Below are 18,805 nucleotides of genomic sequence, written 5' to 3' on the forward strand. Positions count from 1 at the left end.
ATCCATTGTCAATCAACGTTCCCAATCTTATCCATGTACTTTGGTCCTAGCTGTTGATGCAGATGACATTTATTTATATTTATTTATTTATTTATTTATTTATTTATCGAGTTTATATAGCGCCAAAGGGTTTGCTCAGCGCTGTACAATAGAGGGGGGACAATACATGAAACAGTACAGTAACATCAAACAGCACACAAGGGGTAAGAGGGCCCTACTCTTTCGAGCTTACAATCTAGGAGGGAGGGGGTAGAGGTACAGGAGGAAATGGCTGTGGGGGATGGAGTGGAAGGAGGAGGGAAGGGCAGCGGCTGTTAGGTGAGGGTGGGGTAGGCTTCCCTGAAGAGGTGGGTTTTCAGGGAGCGCCTGAAGGTGAGGAGGGAAGGTGACAGTCTGATGGGTTGGGGTAGTGAGTTCCAGAGGATGGGGGAGGACCTGGAGAAGTCTTGCAGACGTGCGTGTGAGGAGGAGACCAGGGAGCAAGATAGAAGGAGGTCCTGTGAAGAGCGAAGGGTACGGGTAGGGTGGTATCTGGGAATCAGGTCGGTGAGGTAGTTAGGGGCAGTGTTGTGAATGGCTTTATAGGTCAGAGTGAGCAGTTTGAATTTAATGCGTTGGGCAATGGGGAGCCAGTGGAGGGAGAGGCAGAGGGGGGTGGCAGAGGTGGAGCGGCTGGTGAGGTGGATGAGTCTGGCAGCTGAGTTCAGGATGGTCTGAAGCGGGGTGAGTTTGCACTGGGGTAGGCCGGTGAGGAGGGAGTTGCAGTAGTCAAGGCGTGAGATAATCAGGGAGTGAACGAGTAGTTTAGTGGTGTCTGGGGTAAGGAAGGAGCGTATCTTGGAGATGTTCCGGAGGTGGAGCCTGCATGAGTTTGTGAGAGATTTGATATGAGGTTGAAAGGAAAGGTTTGAGTCCAGAATGACGCCAAGGACCTTGGCTTGCGGGGCGGGATTGATGGTGGTGTTGTTGGTAGTGATGGAAAGGATGGGGGGGGGGGCACGGGAAGGGGGAAAGACGAGAAGCTCGGTTTTGGAGAGGTTGAGTTTGAGGAAATGGAGCGACATCCAGTCAGAGATGTCGTTTAGGAGGTGAGTGATGCGGGCGGAGAATGTGGGGGTGAGGTGAGGGGTGGATAGGTAGATTTGAGTATCATCAGCATAGAGGTGGTAGTTGAAGCCGTGGGAGTGTATGAGTTTGCCAAGGGAGGAGGTGTAGATGGAGAAGAGAAGGGGTCCAAGGACAGAGCCCTGGGGGACCCCAACAGAGAGGGGGAGGGAAGAGGAGGTGGCGCCGTTGTAGCAAACGCTGAAGGAGCGTTGGGATAGGTAGGAGGAGAACCAGGAGAGAGCGGTGTCTCTGATGCCAAGGGAGAGTAGTTTATTAAGGAGGAGGGGGTGGTCGACTGTGTCAAAGGCCGCAGAGAGGTCTAGGAGAAGGAGGACAGAGTAGTCGCCTTTGGCTTTGGCGGTTAGTAGATCGTTGGTGATTTTGAGGAGGGCAGTTTCGGTGGAGTGTAGGGGACGGAAGCCGGACTGTAGTGGGTCAAGGAGGTTGTTGTCAGTTAGGTGGGCGCTTAGGCGATCGTAGACCAAGCGCTCAAGGAGCTTGGACGTGAGTGGCAGTAGGGAAATTGGTCTGAGGTTGTTGAGGTCAGTGGAGTCCAGGGAGGGCTTTTTGAGTATGGGGGTGATGTGCGCATGTTTTAGGGGGGAGGGGAAGACGCCAGTAGCGAGGGAGAGATTGAAGATGTGGGTAAGGGAGCGGATGAGGGAAGAGGGGGGTGACCGGAGGAGTTGAGAGGGGATAGGGTCCAGGGGGCAGGTAGTGAGGCGGGCTTCTGAGAAGACTCTGGTGACTTCCTCAGTGGTAGTAGGGCTGAAGGAGTGCAGTGATGGGGGGGTTACGGTAGGCAGGGCCTTGGGTGTGGTGGGGGGCAGTGCCGTTGCAAGGTCAGAGGAGGGGAGAGATGAGAGGGTGATGGAAGGGGGGAGGCTAGATGGGGAGGTAGACTGCAAGTTGACTATGTCCTTGCGGATTGCGTCAATCTTGCTATGGAGATGAGTGGCAATCTCGTGGGCGGTAAGTGAGGTACTGAGTGGAGGAGGGGGGGGAGAGAGCAGGGAGTTGAAGGTGGAGAAGAGTCGGCGAGGGCGGTTAGAGAGGGTGTTGATCAGGTCAACGAAGTAGGCCTGCTTGGCGGCGTGGAGGGAGGAGGTGTAGGTGAGGAAGGCAGATTTGTAGAGGGAGAATGCATGAGGGGACCTGGTTTTGCGCCATAGTCTCTCCAGCGCACGACTGCGACGTTTGAGGCATTTAGTGTGGTCGTTCTGCCATGGTTGGAGCGGTCTGGGTTTGATGTTGCGTGTGGTTAGGGGTGCCAGAGAGTCTAGGGTGGCTGATAGTGAGTCGTTGTACGCGGTGGTGGCTAGGTCAGGACATGACAGTGGAAGGATGCGGTCGTGCAAGCGGTCGGCAGCCGAGTGGAGGGGGGCCGGGTGCAGGTTGCGGAGGTTGCGGCTGGTGATGGTTTGGCGCACTGGGGGGGGGGAGTTAGGGGAAGGGGAGATGGAGAACGTGAGGAGGTGGTGGTCGGAGAGAGGGAAGGGGGTGTTAGTGAAGTGGTTAAGGGTACAGAGGTGGGAGAAGACGAGGTCCAGGGTGTTCCCATTGATGTGGGTGGAGGATTGAGTGTGTTGTGTGAGCGCGAAGGAGGTGGTTAAGTGGAGGAGTCGAGAGGTAGCTGGGGTGTTGTCGTTGATGGGGATGTTGAAGTCCCCGAGGATGATGGTCGGTAGTTCAGAGGAGAGGAAGAAGGGAAGCCAGGCGGCGAAGTCATCCAGGAAGCGGGCTATGGATCCGGGGGGCCTGTAGATCACTGCGATCCTTAAGGGGGTGGGTGAGAAGAGCCGGATGCAGTGAGCCTCGAAGGAGGAGAAGGTTAGGGAGGGGGGGTTAGGGAGGACCTGGAAGGTGCTCAGCGGTGATAGGAGCAGGCCGACACCACCACCTTTGTGACCGCTCAGTCTTGGTGAATGGGACCAGATGAGACCTCCATGAGAGAGTGCCGCAGGGGAGGTAGAGTCGGTGGCCTGTACCCAGGTTTCAGTGATGGCTAGGAGGTTGAGGGAGCGGGAGATAAAGAGGTCATGGATGGCAGTTAGTTTGTTGCAAACCGAGCGGGCGTTCAGAAGTGCAACCGAGAGAGGGGGGATGGATGTGGGGAGGAGGTGCACAGGTATGAGGTTGAGGGGGTTGCGGCGGCTGGCGGGAGCAGGGGGGTCCCTGGAGGGGGGGAGAGGTGGTGAGGGGCCAGGGTTCGGGGAGATGTCCCCAGCGGATAGGAGAAGGAGAAGGGTGAGGAGGGTGGCATGGGAATGGGAGGTGCAGGAGCGTGTGGGTCTGGTAGTGGTGGCACGTGGGTCGACCGAGGAGTGGAGTACCAGGAGGAGGTGGTGAGTGCCGTAGTGGGGAGAGGGCAGAAGTGAAGGGGCAATGTAGAGCCGTTTTGGGGGGGTGGGCGGGTAGAGGGAGGCGATTTTTGGGATGGAGGAGAGGAAAACGAGGAGGAGAAGTGCAGGTGGCATGCTGGGGTGAGTGCAGTGCTGTTCGGATATACACACACACACACACACACACATACATATATACACACACACATACACGCACACATATATACATACATACATATACGCACACACACACACATATACACACACACACACACACACTTACTGACCAGAGGTCAGTCTGCGACTTTCTGAGCAGGGTGCAGGGCTGCGAACATTAGACCAGACAATGAAATATGATTAAGAGGGAGCATTTGCATTTGAGTTTAGATATGAGAGCTTAGTGCTTGAAAAACATATCTGACAAATACAGGCCACTCATTTCACTTCTGTCCTGCTTATCATACACTAAGCACTCATGGAGAAAAAAAAAAAAAAAAAAAAAAAAAAAAAAAAAAAAAAAAACACACACCACTGGAAATTTCAATACAATTTGCATTAACTATTTATGTATTAGGAAATTTATTATCCTGAGACAAAAACACTCATTTTTGGGATTGAAGAGGAACCCCGGTAAGCACAAAACAGCTCCAATATAGTTTTAGATAAAAAAATTATTTTCCGTGAAATTAATCCCGTTTATGGAGGTAATGGTGGCCATGCACACTTATAAATAACCAATTCCTTCTCTGATCAATCACTTCCAACAGGATCAATAGTGGACAACCCATTTGACCAAAATGCCACACACAGGAAAGAGTCTTTCAATTAGTACAGATACGATAAAATTAGGATCATAAAATGTAATCTGTTAAGAAAAAAGCCTAGGTGAGGGTTAAAAAGGCAAATTATGTGAAGGATGTACAGGAACAGGCAATATTACATGCCCTGCTCCAGAATTGCCTTCTTCTATGAACCTTTGATCAGTGGGTTGTCCTCCAACATTATGTATAATGCAGGGCTGTTAAACCTTCATAGTACACAGTGCGATTGCAGCAATTAGCAGCTTCTGCGGGGGACAGGTCGCATCAGTAGAAGGACCCATCTGGAGTGTGGAATTACACCTCATTCCAGCACCCCATACATAAAGATAATTTAATCCTTGCCGTTTGGGTGTGTGTGGGGGGGGGGGGGCCCATTGTAAGTGTATTTTTGTTGTCCATAGTCTGGCCACAGATGTACTGTAAAGCCCAGAGCACATTACTGACCTCTGTGGCTGCAGTCATCATGGAACAATTGATCCTCACGTCACAGCAGAGTTAGTGAAATGCAGCTCCTCTTCACTAGATTCCTCTGGCAGAAGGGACAACCAGCAGGTGCCATATGCTGTTCAGAAACAAGTGCAACCCGAATGATCTGCGAGGATGAATGGCTCCACAGTGCCTGCAGCTACATTATTTTAAATGTCCATAGACTGGCTAAAGGTTCACTTTAATCAGAACACTGTTATCAACAGTATATTAGCAAAATAAATATCTTGTTTGTATGTATAGTTTTCATAAAATGTAGCCATTTTTGCTCATTATATACAGAAGCAACCTTCTGACTCAGCTCTCAACTTTTTACCTCAAGGAAACCCCTCTAATGATTTTTGGATCTTAGTGAGCCCCTGCCAAAACCAATTAGGAGTCAGTGGGAAAAAAAATGCTTCTTACATAGGTACCATTGGCAAGTAGGCTCCCTATTTTACAGTATTGATGAGAATGCCCGTCCTACAGATAGCTAAATATATCACTGGTGGCATGCATCTGGTCCTGCCAAGTGGCATTGGTGCCGGAACTGTAGCACCAAAAATGTGGTGTCAATATACATACGTGTGTGTGTGTGTGTGTGATAAATATATTGTACACTTGAGGGGGGGGGGGGGGAAAGTGGGGGGATCTGCATCTGATCCTACAGATCTGTGCAAGGGGCACTCAACAGCTCTGGGTTCGTGAGCAGGGACAACACACACACACACACACACACCCAAACACACACCCAAACGTTAGGCAGAAGGAAGGGGACAGAACATTTAGGAAAAGATCTAGTTAGACTTCTCTTCCACTTTTAGGAACCCCTGGCACCTCTGGAGGAACCCTAGGGTTCTACAGAACACTTCTGAGGAATGGCTGTTCTATTAACAATCCACTATAAGCATGTCCTTCTCATACACCAGACCCTAGTTGGCCCTTGCATACAAAAGTAAGGCAGTACTTGCTTGGCTCTCAGACATCATCATGGGAAAATTGGTCTCCCCATTTCTCTTTGGGAGAAAAAAAAAAAAAAAGTATAAACCATTACCATCTTCCAGGAGAATAAGGTGTTGACTCCGCATCCTTTCCCATAAACCCACGCAGAGTCCACATCAAATGCCCCATCAGCCAGCACTCAGATGAATGGAACAAAAGACTAGAAGGTTAAATATTCAGCAGCAACGACAAACATAAAATGGCTGCAGTACAGAGCATCCTCCACCTCCTCTATACCTTCCTCCTCCTAAAGCACATAAATCAAAAGCAGAACAAGTGCGGTGATGAACAAGATCTCCCTTAGATGCAGCATCTGCTTCCCTGGCAGGTTTCTGTGTGTTGGTGTCACTGTAATTGTTGCTGGTTGTTTGTCATATGGTTAGGCCACAGATGGGATTTCTGGCTGACAAAATATCCAGGATATTAATTTATATTCATTTCATCATTTTCCAGAGAATAATAATGTCATATTTCAAAGCACATGCAGAAAAAAAAAAAACCCCTTCAAATATTTTCCATGCAAGTCTTCCCAATGTTGGGAAATCTGTAAGCTACAGTGACCAAACTACACGATGGCGAAAATGAGAATGAGAGGAGGATGCTGAATTTAGGTCTGATCCAGGTCTGCTATACACAATCCCTGACGTCAGGCCTGAACAGGTGAACATGGCTGGGCAGCTCACTACACACCACCGCTTGGCTCAAGGTTTTCTTCCCTTTAATCTGCAAGATGCTGCATGTGATATCTAATGCTGGTCACAAACACAAGATGACAGACAGCCAACTTGGCCAGTTCCAGTCACATCAGATAAAGACTTCATGTCTATGGCTACAGCAGACACCCGTTGGCCATATCTTCCTGGAGAACAAAAGCAACTGGACAGGTTTGAGAACCTTGCCTGACCGCCATTGCTCCCCCTTGAAATAGATGGTACTTGTGGCTAACAGCTTCTCCTTCGACTTTCATTCAAAGTGTACAGCTGGGCATCCATGTTTAAAACACCTCAGGATAACCACCGACAAGGTTTGGGATGGTCTAAAACCTGCCTACACGTGTTTTCCTGTGCTCTTGCTTTGACAAGAGCCCTGGGCTCAGTCTGCGGCCCCTAGACAACAGTAGGTCAGTCTTTCATAGCTAGGCAAGTAAAGAAAAAAAAAAAATATTTCTTAGTTTGGGTTGTTCTAGTTAAAGCGTTTGTAAAACAAAAACAAAAAAAAACCAACCACACTGTACAGAAAAAAGGGACAGTTTTTAAAAATATATATTTCAATCGCAATGGTTTTGGAATAAAATATCCTTTCATGATAAACAAAACCATACACACCCAATTTTTTTGTAATATGTGAAAGATTGATGTTACGCAGAGTAAATCGATACCCAACATGTCATGCTTTAAAATTGCGCACGCAAACTACTGTACTTTAAAAATTTCTACAGGTTACCAGTTTAAAGTTAGTCACCAATGGAAATTTTTGAGGTCTAGTGTTATAATTATTGCTCTTGCTATGATGTTTGTGGCAATACCTCATGTGGGCGTGGCCTACCTATACGTTTACCACTACACGCCAGCACGTTAAATTTTTTTTACACTGTCCCTTTAAGAAAAAAAAATTTTAATCACTTTTATTCCTATCACAAGGAATGCATGCATCCCTTGTGATATAAATAAGCAGCGACAGGTCCTCTTTATGAAGAGATCTGGGGTCAATAAGACCCCACATCTCTCCTACAATGTAAAGCATTAGAGAAAAAAAAAAGCCTTGTTTACAAGGTGCCGGAACCGATGTTGCTCCGGTCTTCCAAGGGTATAGAGATGGTGAGGAGGCCATCTTTCCTTCACTTATCTCTCTCTATGCCCAGCGCCGGGATCGTCCGATGGTTTCTCAGGTAAGGCCGAGAACCATCGAACGGCGACAGGGTTATTTTCAGCACCTGTATTGGTGCCCATTTTCATATTGGCCAAAGGCAGATAGGTGTGTCTCTGGCCAAAAAAGTTTCGGCCACTGAAATTTCTGTACATGCCTACCCGACATGACAAAAATTGGTGTCACCACACCTCCGCTGCTCTGACTGATATATTACGTATATCTCTCATGCACGGGCATTAGAGAAGGGGGGAGTGTGTCCAGCATTCCAGCAACAGATCGCTCTCCCTACATCTTTTAGCTCTCCCACGATTAGCTGCTCCTCGCCTCAACAACATTATTAGACATGCTGAAGTCATGTGGTGCCTTCCCTGATTTCCGATTGGACACTACTCACGAGGGGGCGTGTCAAGGTGACGTGGTTCTATGCTGTCATCCATCCTCTGCGTTGACATGCAGGCACAGTGGGAACTGCCGCATGCCGGCACAGTGGGAACTGCCACGTGCCCCTTCAAATGTCCATGCACGATGCAAGCCCGTGCAGGAGTCAGTCATTCCAGCATTGCCAGAGTGTTCGGAAATCACGCAGGAAGGTAAGGGTGTCTCATTGTAGAACAGCATTATCATAACATTTTAGGCTTAGTTCCAATTTTAAGCATTTCATTAAATATGTTTTTATATTATAATGACCTAATACTACGTCAATATTGTACTACAAAAAAAAGATTTTGTAATAATGTAAAAAAAAAAAAAAAAAAAAATTTTTTCTCTTCGTCTGAAGTGAATAAATAAAAAAAGGGAGAAAATGTAAAACAGCCAACAACATCATCTGTTTCCAGCCTACATGAAAACACTGCAAGCCAAACTGTGAGACTAATTAGAGACAGAGTTAGGAGAGTGCCAAAGGATTGCCTAAGACACTGCAGAACATTCAGATAGCAGCACGCCGGGACAGTCCCACTTCGAGGAATCGTAGCGGCAACGTTTACATTTTATTCCATACACGTCCATTGAACTACTTTACGTTTTTACTAAACCGCAAGAAATCACCTCTATTGGAGGTGGTTTTGATACAATCAGATACACCCTGCCTAGGCTATGCCAATATGCAAATGGTGACCAGATCCTTTGGTCGCCAACCCACCTCCCATGCCTTTTCATTAGTAACCCTTCATAATGAGGGGCAGAAGGGTGGGTAAGAGATGGCATCTTCCAGAACAGGAGTCTCCAAACATTCTAAATAAAGGGTCAGTATACTTTAGAAGGTCTGGATTGTGGCCAGTGGGAGTAGGAAGTGCCAAGCATCAGTGGGAGGAAACACTGTCAAGTATGTTGGTTAGTGAGTAAAAAAAAAAAAAAAAAAAAAATTATATAGCGTTTGTGGCAAGTAGGTGAAGGAGTAATGCTCCATTATTTGTGTCAGAAGGAGGAATAGTGCCCCCAGGGCCAGATAAAAGTGGACAGAGGTCCACATCTGGCCCCCCGGGCCAAAGTTTGGAGACCACTGTTCTAGAACAAACCACTACTTAGGGCTCATAAGTCATTCTGAAAAAATAAATAAAAATAATCCAGAGGTGTCTGGGGTAACAGCTATGCAAAGTAACTGTCAGTTTGAGATGGTTTTATTATCCACAGGATTGCTTTAAGTATAGACTACCACACTAATTATACTGTATATAGTGCAAAAATAGTTTGTAATGGCAGAGCAGGTAGCAATTTCATCGACAAGGATGGGAAGGTTGCTAATAAGCATGTCAGGGCCTGGACTTGAACCTGGGACTTCTACTGTGTCAGGCAGTAACTCTACTCACTGAGCTACCTAGGATGCTGGACAACACTTTGCCTCATCTATTGGATAATCCTGCCTTGTGCCTTGTTTGCTCTTGAATCTTGAACTCCTTGCTCCTCCCATGAACTTCCTATATAAGCCATGTCCTTGGACTTCCTTCTTGCCAGATTATTGTGCCTTTCCAGCCAATATCCTGCTACTGTTCCTGCTGCTGTCTACACCTCCGCTACTGACCTTTGGCTTGTTCCTGACCACGATTGATCTGCTACCATTTGTGACCGACCCTTGGCTTGTGACCGACTCTGCTTTCGTCTGATCCCTAACCTGTTGATCCGCTATTGGTTCCCAGTCTGCTCATTCCCTGGTGGGGTGATCCTGAGATCTGCGACCTGGTATTAACACGCAGCCCAATCCATCTCCACCATTAGGAGCTCTGGTGAATACCGGTTAATACTTAGACCCCGCACCTCAGATGAGCCTGCGTCATTCCCAGGGGGATCCGCTGGTGTACCTATCCTGCTGGTTCCAGGTAAGCCTTTTACTGCTATAGCAACTGGTCTCTGAACCTGACCTTACACCGTGACAAAGCAGTTTAATTGACCTCCAAGAGCTGACACCCAGAATGATTGGAGGTCAGTGCCTGCCCTCTGGTAATGTTGGCAACTATGTGTTTGGACCATCAGTACATAAAAGCACTTATCCTTTATAGTAGATGCATACCCTAGACTGAGGACATTAGGTTTGCCAAACCACCAAGGATTTTTTTTTTTTTTTTTTTTAGTTTGCATATCAGGGCTACTGACCTCTTGCATCCACATCCTGTGTCCAAAGAGACTCCAGCAATGACTGAATGGCATTTCTCTAGATTGGTTTCCTGATGGCCACAACAGTGGGCCATGCCAATGTATGTGATGAAACCGTTGTATGTAATCTCCATGAGAAGCCCATGTAATAACACAGGAGCACAGCTGGGGGAGAAGGACAGAACATTGGCACCATATAAAAACTAGAAGTCCCTGTACCTTCATGGAAAGATCAAAAAGGTATTATTCCTAATGAACACTTCAGAGTTAAAATGAATAGAAAAGACTTTTGAAGTTTTGGAACATTAAATCTTCTATGGGACTGTAATGGTTAGGTTTATATAGAGTTAAATCTCACTAAATTGCATAAGTAGGCATACTTGTAGTACTAACTGGCAGATTAGAGTGTGCCAATACTTAGTAATGATCAGAAAATGTGTCTTCTATAAAATATAGATCATAAAGGACGTGCTCACATGTGCAGCGGCCGTTGCCTCATTGGGCAGGCAGTAAGGTGGCAATATGTTGCCTCCTCACCACCAGGTTTAGCCCTGTAAATGGCACACTATTCTACATGCTTACAAGATGGCTGCAGTAAGACATGAGGTTTCATTTTTACTGCAGTTGGGAAACCTGGCATCTTACCCATTTCACATGTACAGCCTTGAGCAGCTGAATGTCTGTTCAGGTGGTAGTAAAACTGGGTTAACCACCTGGTTTTATTGCACCCTGGCCACATGTGTCAGTGAACACTAACAGAAAAGCTTAAAGTATCTCACTACTGCAGAGAGACCCTCAAACCTCAAATATCCACTATGGTGGAGCTATAATGGTTAAGGTCAAGTCCTGAAAATATTGGACGGATGGTCATCCATTTTTATGAGACTCGCTTGCAAAAACTAAATAAATAGGTTACTAGAGTTAAGAAGATTCTCGTAAGATAGAAAACAACTTCCCGTGAATATGTAATATGTTGTATTGTATGATATTCTTTTGTTTCCCAGCATGCACGGTCTTGGCCACTCAAAACGAAAATAGTTTGATCCATTATCATACGAGAAAAATTTGTGGTTGTCCCTTCAAATAATTTCACATGAACGGTCATGATAGACTCTCGAATGTTGTGTACTAAATCTGATTTTCAGGGAAAAAAAAAAAAAAAAAAATGCTTCAAAAGCTTTCCCAAGGGACATTTGAAGAACAGACCCCCTTCACATATCAGTGACATGAGAATTATGGTGTCAAACACTGATGTTTATGCAAACTCCAGATCTCCATGATCCCAGTACTAGATGAAATATGTACAATAGAACCATGGATGGTCAGCATACTGTGGCACAGAATGAGACACTACTTGATGAAGAAGACAGAATGCATTTTCACAAAAATGAAACAGCTGGCCAAGGCTACCCAAGCAGAATGCCCCTACACCCCTTTGGGAACTTCAGCCGAAGTGTTTTTTTTGTTGAGCAATTTCACATGAACAGTAAAAAAGCTATAGCCTTCCAGATTATAAACTATACTATACTATTACAGATGTAATTACTCCTTAGATAAGCCCTGCGCACATGAAATCTTTACAGAGCAAAGTGTAGGACTAGAGCTGGCCATGTATGGATCTAATTTCGACCAGTTCAAGCAGGCTGGGTATACTGAAATCGATTCATAACATATGGCCTCGTTCACATGAGCGATAAAGCCCTTATTGTGTGAAAGGGGCAGTTTTTTCTTCCAGGTACTGAATGCAGACAGCCCATTGAAGTCTATTAAGACAAGTGGCTGTAGAGATACAGCCACTCTTTCTAATGAGACAGGGATGCAGGTGAATGGCCCTGAATGTACGGTACTGTATGTACGGTCTACATTTGGGACTCACGCCTAAAGACATTGCATTAGGACAATCCATACTGCAGGTTTTATTATACTTCAATGAGCTGCCTTCACAGAACACTTGGAAGTTACAGATGCTAAAAAAAAAAAAAAAAAAAAAAAGGAGAGCGCCTCTCCACACTATGGAAATCTTCCCTGTGAGCAAGGCCAAAGGTTTATGGACTCTCGACATTCTATGCCAAGACCACAGCCTCCACTCTTCTGGAAGGGCTTGGAAATAGTTACCATACAGGAAGAGGGGACCTAGATTACAAATTGGGTGTTCAACTTATCCCAAAAGGTGTTCTGTTGGGTTGAGGCCAGGACTTTGAAGGCAACTGGTGTTGCGCCACACCACTCGTCAAACCATGGGGGAGATGTACTAAAACTGGAGGGTGCAAACATCTGGTGCAGTTCTGCATAGAAACCAGTCAGTTTACAGGTTTTATTGCCAAAGCTTAATTGAACAATCTGAGGTTAGAAGCGGAATAGTTTCTCTTCAAAACTGCACCAGATGTTTCACCCTCCAAACCTCAGTTTGTTCAATTAGGCTTTGGCAATAAAACTTGGAAGCTGATTGGTTTCCATGCAGAACTGTACCAGGACAGTTATGCTGAAAAAAAGAAAAAAAAAAAAGAAGAGGGGGGCATCCTATGCCAGTGCTACCATTTGGGCTTGTTCACACTGGCAATTGATGGACAGGAAAACCCCACAGTAGAGTCAAACTTCTATTGCCCCCAAACAATGCCTTTTTGGCTGCAGAGGCTAGGGGTGTACACATGCAAAGCATCATGGCTGAAATTATACCCAGTCACTTTTTGGTGGGCCCAGTGCCCACTAAGTGAAACTCATTCAAGTGAATGGGATTGCTCAGTAAGCACCCCGCAACCGCGTGCATGGTGTTGTGCCATTGTGGGGTTCAAGGGGTTAAATCAGGTGGTGAGAAGGCGATACAAACACCTTCCCATGATCCTGACATGATCCTGACATGGATAACTCTTTAGAGATCAAAAGCACACATGAACAAGCCCTTAAAATCACTAAGCTTTTCAATACAACACATTCTACTCCCAATGTTTGCCAAAAATAGATTGCAAGGCTATGTACTTGATTTTTTTTGTATCTGTTAATAGCTTATCACAATTACTAAACTACAACAAATTAAAGTCATGACACTTTCTGCAGAATCCACAAATGCTGAACTTTACACCTTGAACAGGATTGGTTTCTATTTCAGCATACGAAGAACCTATGCTGCTTTCCTATAAATGATCCACCCAATATATTCTCCAGTACGGCCGATTACGTCAGCGGTGTCAGAAATAGTCTGAATGACAAGCAAAGCCCTAGAAAGGAATGTCAGCTGTGGCGTACACACATACGCGTTGTTAAGCATTGTACACAAAGTGTGTCGTCAGATAGCCCAGCACAATAAAAGGTGAGCAGTTATGTGCCCGACAGAGGGATTATCTTTAATGAGTAACCGATTGTGATTGTTGAACAGCAGACATAATGTGGACTGATTAGCTCTAATTGTTGCCGACTTATTTTTAGTCACGCTGTATTCTTTGGCTGACCATAGACATTAAAAAAGGCATACAGGCAAGATCTGAGTGCCAATTTGCTTTTCAAAGCAGTGATATAAACAGGCATGGGCTGATCATGCATGTTTATGTCAGTATAGGAGGAGGGAAAAACAAATGGTCCAGAAAATCTAATACAGCCAATCACTTCAAGTGGAACTGCACTGCATCTGAGCACCACAAACCAAAGATGCTAATTGTTAATATTCAAAGCAAAGTCACCCATCCACCCATGTCTGTGCTTTATTTTGATGAGAATTTAAAAAAAAAAAACAAAAAAACACCCCCTGGTATTTCTGGTAGTGGCCATCTTGAGTAAGAGCAGATTATTCATGTAGCATTTACTTCCTGGAATCCATCAGGCATTGGTGGAGAACCCTCCCTCCCCTTCTAAAGACTCCAGGAATGTAGGACATCATTTGCCTAGGCATGAAAACCAGGCAGTAATTGAAGAAATGTAAAAAAAATAAATGTTAAAAGTATGACATTTTCCTATTAATACTAGCATTAAAAATAGTCCATGTTCATTGAGAAAGTGAAGTTCCACTTTAATGGCCTTTTGTCCACATAACTTCTTCACTTCTTCACTAAATACTAATGCAACTTTGGTCAGAAGCAGGTCAGGTTGAGGAAATAGATTTCAAAATGCAGACTGCATGCATCTTAAAGTGCATTTCATCTGCCAATGCAACAAGCCCAAGGTCCCTTTGGACAAGTTGACCAGTGGTGCCTCTTGTGTTGTCTACTACAGCCTATAGCTATGAGGACCATCATTCAAACTGGCTACCAATTTTCTCAGGTCTATGGGAACCTTAAACGCATTAAAAAAGGCACACTTCAACATTGAAGATTAAAAACTCCAGATATGGCAATTTTTACATCATAACATTGGTGCAGCATGGACCAATATAAATATGCATATACCAAACCTGTGGAATCCTCATGGAAGCTGCAAATCACGGTAGTAGACAACACTACTATAGTGATCTCCACTAGCCTCCAGATTTTGTGCCTAACAGATGCCCAGCTGCCTAGGAAAGGAGGTCGCTTAGTCAGGAGCAGGGGCGGACTGACAACTCATGTGGCCCCCCGGCAATAGGGGATCATGGGGCCCCTGTGTCCTTGCCCAAACTCAAAAAAGCCTATGAAAAAAGTACCAGGGGCATCTCATGGGGGCCCCCTACTGACCCCAGGCCCTCGGGCAGCGCCCGAGTTTCTAAATGGTCAGTCTGCCCCTGCTCAGGAGCCATCCAGTGAACACTTTGTCCACTCAGAGGGTTTTGCAACCATTAAGAGTGCAAAGTGGAGAGGCATGCTGGTGAAGTCAATCTCCACCTCATCCAATCAGAGAAAGCTCTGCATTCAATGAGAAAATGCAAAGTGTTCTCTGAAGGGCATCTATACCAAAAGAGGGACCTCCTGTGTTCACAATGCAGCAGGGAAGCTACTTGGCAAGGGACCAGACAGCAAGTGGAGATCAGATTACTACATTGATTTCCAGCTTCCAGGGAAGGCCCACAGACATGACATATGCATAATTACAAGTAGATCATATGGCCTGCTTGCATCCCCCCTATCCCAATTAGCCATTAACAGGGCTTCAAAATGGATATTGGGCTTGCGTGGGACAAGACAGCCCTTAAAATGGATAGCTTTTATCTCTCTCACATCTTTTTGCAGGTAATGTAGATTTATAATTTTTCACTGGGAGCCTGGAAAGCACTGCACCCACAATCAGCAGCTGCTGCCATGCAGGACTCCTGCAGACTTGTCAGTGTATCTGCTCATACCTTGTATGGACAGGCAGACACACCAACGCAAAGAGACGATGAACTACCAGAGCGCTCAGTTTCTGGGTAGTTCATTGAGAACTACAATCCGACAGATGCAAAGGCTGCCAGGACTTGTAGTTTATCCATTCACAGAAATCTGTGAATAAATGGCTTGGCTGAGCAGAGCACCACACAGCCGCATTTTTTTTTTATTTTAAATAGTGACAGCTAGCTGTCATTTGATACAGCAAAGTAGGGAGACGCTGCAAGCTTGGAAACAGGTTACATGTTCCACCATTAAAAAAAAAAAAAAAAAAAAAACACACCCCACACACGGGTGAAATGTGTAACATGTTCCCAAAGTTGAACTTATACTTTATCCTTTAAGTAAAAACAAGAGTCAGGGCCACCAATAAAACAAACTAAGGTTCATGGGGCTCCCCCCCCCCCCACTTAAACAGAATAACAGAAAGGATTTTGCAGGTCCAGAGGGTACACTAAAGCATCTTTTGATGCTTGGCCAGTGAACACTGACATGTTCATTTGAACCCTTCTATATTTATTGAGGATGTAATTTCTAGCAAAAAAAAAAAAAAAAAAAAAAAAACACAAACAAAACCACACAACTCATTTGCAAATCCCAAAAAGGTCACAAGCAGGCCATGGCTATCAAACAATGCAGATTACACAGAAGAACAGTCTATGCTCTGCTCTACAGGATTCAAATAAAAAAAGGCAAGCTGGATTTTGAGATAAAGCCATAGGCAGACAACACTGTTCCTTTAAACAATGAGCACCATATAGAACCAGGGAGCCAAGTGTGTAGATTCACAAGATTTCTATCACCATTTCACATCTTGTCTACTGGAGCTTGGCACTGACCAAAACAGAAACGTCAAGAAATGTGAAGACTAAAAGGCAACGTCCATACATAAAATTAAAAGTAAGGCATGAAAACCAGAAAAAAAAATTCTAAAATTTCTCATTAGTTCAACCATGTCCACAGAACTAAAAATTGATATACAGAAGGCCTCAAACTTTCTATTCTCCTCTGTGTGAAAGGTTAGTTGCTTTTCTCAGAAGTCCAAGCTTAAAAGTGATTTATTTTTGATTTTTTTTTTTAAATTACAAACATGTCCATACTTCCCTGCGGTGGCTCCATGCACACTGGAGGTTTTTCCTTCATGCATAGAATACATGAAGGTAAAAAAAAACCTTGAGCATTCACAACCACTTTAAAATCCCTGGAGAGAGTGTTTCACGTTTCAGATTACAATTGTGAGACTGATTATTTGACTATATTAAAAGGCAATTCCTCGCACTTAGTACTTTACTGTACACGGTCTATGAACAAAGGATGGACAGATGATCCACCCCTCCATTCACAGATCTTGTTTCATTCAAGGTGAAGCAACAGCTTAGATCAGCGTTTCTCAACCAGGTGTCCATGGATCCCTAGGGTTCCTTCAGAGACTGCTAGGGGTTCCTTGAGCAATTACTGCCTCTCAGATAAGTTCCCAATCACTCCATTATTTTTTTTTTTTTAACCAGCTCTAACAAGGTAATTCTTAACATCCACAAGTGTAAGGGGCATTCTTCCCACTTACCATCACACTAATGTATCATGAGTTGTATATAGCAGGGGTTCCCCCAAGACCAGATAGTTATTTCGAGGGTTCTTCTGTGTTGAATAGGTTGAGAAAGGCTGACTTATATGAATGGAGTTGCTGGGTGGAAAGGGCAGGCATAGTCAGGCTCTCTTGAGGAGGGGCAGGGCATGCGAGTCAGAAGATTCAGATGTAAGGAGAACACAGCAGTACAGGGGGACACCTCACTGAAGGAATGTCCCTTGAGCTGATATTTTTATTTTTTGTTATATGTAGGCTTAGGCATTATATTTTATTTCATGCTATGGGTTGTAATATGGGGAACCCCTAATCAGCCAGGAAAAAAAAAAAAAAAAAAAAGTCATTTTCAAAATCTGGCATTCAGAAAAGTAAACAGTCCAAATTCAAATTCTGGCATTGAGAAAGAAAAATCCATAATGGCTCACCGCCAGTATACCGATCTCACACCAGGGTTCAGAGTTCCTGTCTACTTCAGGAGGCCACAGAAGTACAGCAAAGCACTGTCAGTCAACACTTCCTCACAGCTATGACTTGCCTCTCACAGGTGCCAACCCTTTCAGGTCTCCCCTGCAGGTGGGTTAACCCTTTTGAGACCAAAGTACCTGTATTCAGGATTTGGAGGCTTTTTCCCACCCAATTCCCTGCAAGTCTTCGAATTCTGGGTCCCAAACAAGGATTTATCTACCCTGGCAGAACTGCCAATCTTCTCTTCTGCAGGGGTGACAGCCCCTGAATAAACAAAACGCTTATCCCCCCTAAACAAGGACCACAACCCAGATAAATTGGACTATAGCTCCCCATCCAGGACCTATCCCCAGTGTCCTGACAGGGTGTATAGGGATAGTTGCAGATCAAGGAAGCACAGACTTTGGTCCTGCAATGATCCAGGTTTAGGTGTCCTTTTATCATGCAGTGGTAAATGACCTGCTCAGTTCTCCGGAATTCTCAGGAGAGAGATCTCCTCTGAATGCCGTTTTATGAAGCGGTGTAGATCAGTTCTCCGAATGAAGGGAGAAGCGATCTACAAAAACACTTTGAACGCAGGAAACCGGCTGCTTTTACTATAATCTTGCGAGATTACAGTAAGAGATCAGTCAAACACCGTTTACTAAACAGCGGTAAATTATAGCTGTTTCGTGTGCGGATCCTCTGATTCTACACCTCTGGGCTGGAGAATCTGGAGGGAGAACACAGATCACCAGTGAAGGGATGACATCGCTCCTTCATATACTGGCAGTCTGTGTGCTGAGATGATCAGTGGAGAACACGTTCTCCACTGATCATCTCGGTTTCCTAAACCACTAATGATCGGAGATCAGCAATGATCCTCAGGCTCGCCGCTGATCTCCGTTTCATAAAAAGGACACCATAATCTTTGGCTGGTCTCTGCATTAAACATCCTACATGATGCAACAGGCAATATAGGAAAGAAAAACAAAAACAAAAAAAAAAAAACCCACACAAAGGCCTCCAAAAAATGGAAACCCTAAAAATCAATAGCTAAAACAAATGACTTAACCTTGTTAATGTCAAGTTCTCAGCATACAAACCTGATGACACAAATTACATCACCATCATCCTGTGTCACAGAGCCATTAATGACATCATCCTGGGCAGCAATGTAGTACCAAATATGAGCAGTTAGCATCCATAGGCAAAATGATTAGGAATTGTTTATATTCGCACCTTGGATGTGACATATTTATCACTCGAGTCTAGGAGGGTGTGGGCGGGAAGTCAGTCTCCCTGAAAGAAATG

At 45.0% G+C, this 18,805-nt stretch overlaps 1 protein-coding gene and 1 long non-coding RNA gene across 7 annotated transcripts in view; one reads left to right on the forward strand and one right to left on the reverse strand.

Annotated features, from left to right (window-relative positions):
* The window catches only part of RBMS1 (RNA binding motif single stranded interacting protein 1), a 487,977-nt gene that overhangs the window by 164,161 nt on the left and 305,011 nt on the right, over window positions 1-18,805 (reverse strand). The window lies entirely within an intron of this gene.
* Window positions 9,479-18,805, forward strand: part of LOC149470795 (uncharacterized) — a 43,056-nt gene continuing 33,729 nt past the window's right edge. Inside the window, exon 1 of the long non-coding RNA XR_016307919.1 lies at window positions 9,479-9,921. This is a non-coding gene — a long non-coding RNA (uncharacterized LOC149470795). The remainder of the gene's footprint in view (window positions 9,922-18,805) is intronic.

Source organism: Staurois parvus, unplaced genomic scaffold, assembly GCF_062004578.1.
Source record: "Staurois parvus isolate SC_StPar_1 unplaced genomic scaffold, SC_StPar_1.0 ptg000031l, whole genome shotgun sequence".
In the NCBI taxonomy this organism is placed as follows: Eukaryota; Metazoa; Chordata; class Amphibia; order Anura; family Ranidae; genus Staurois; species Staurois parvus.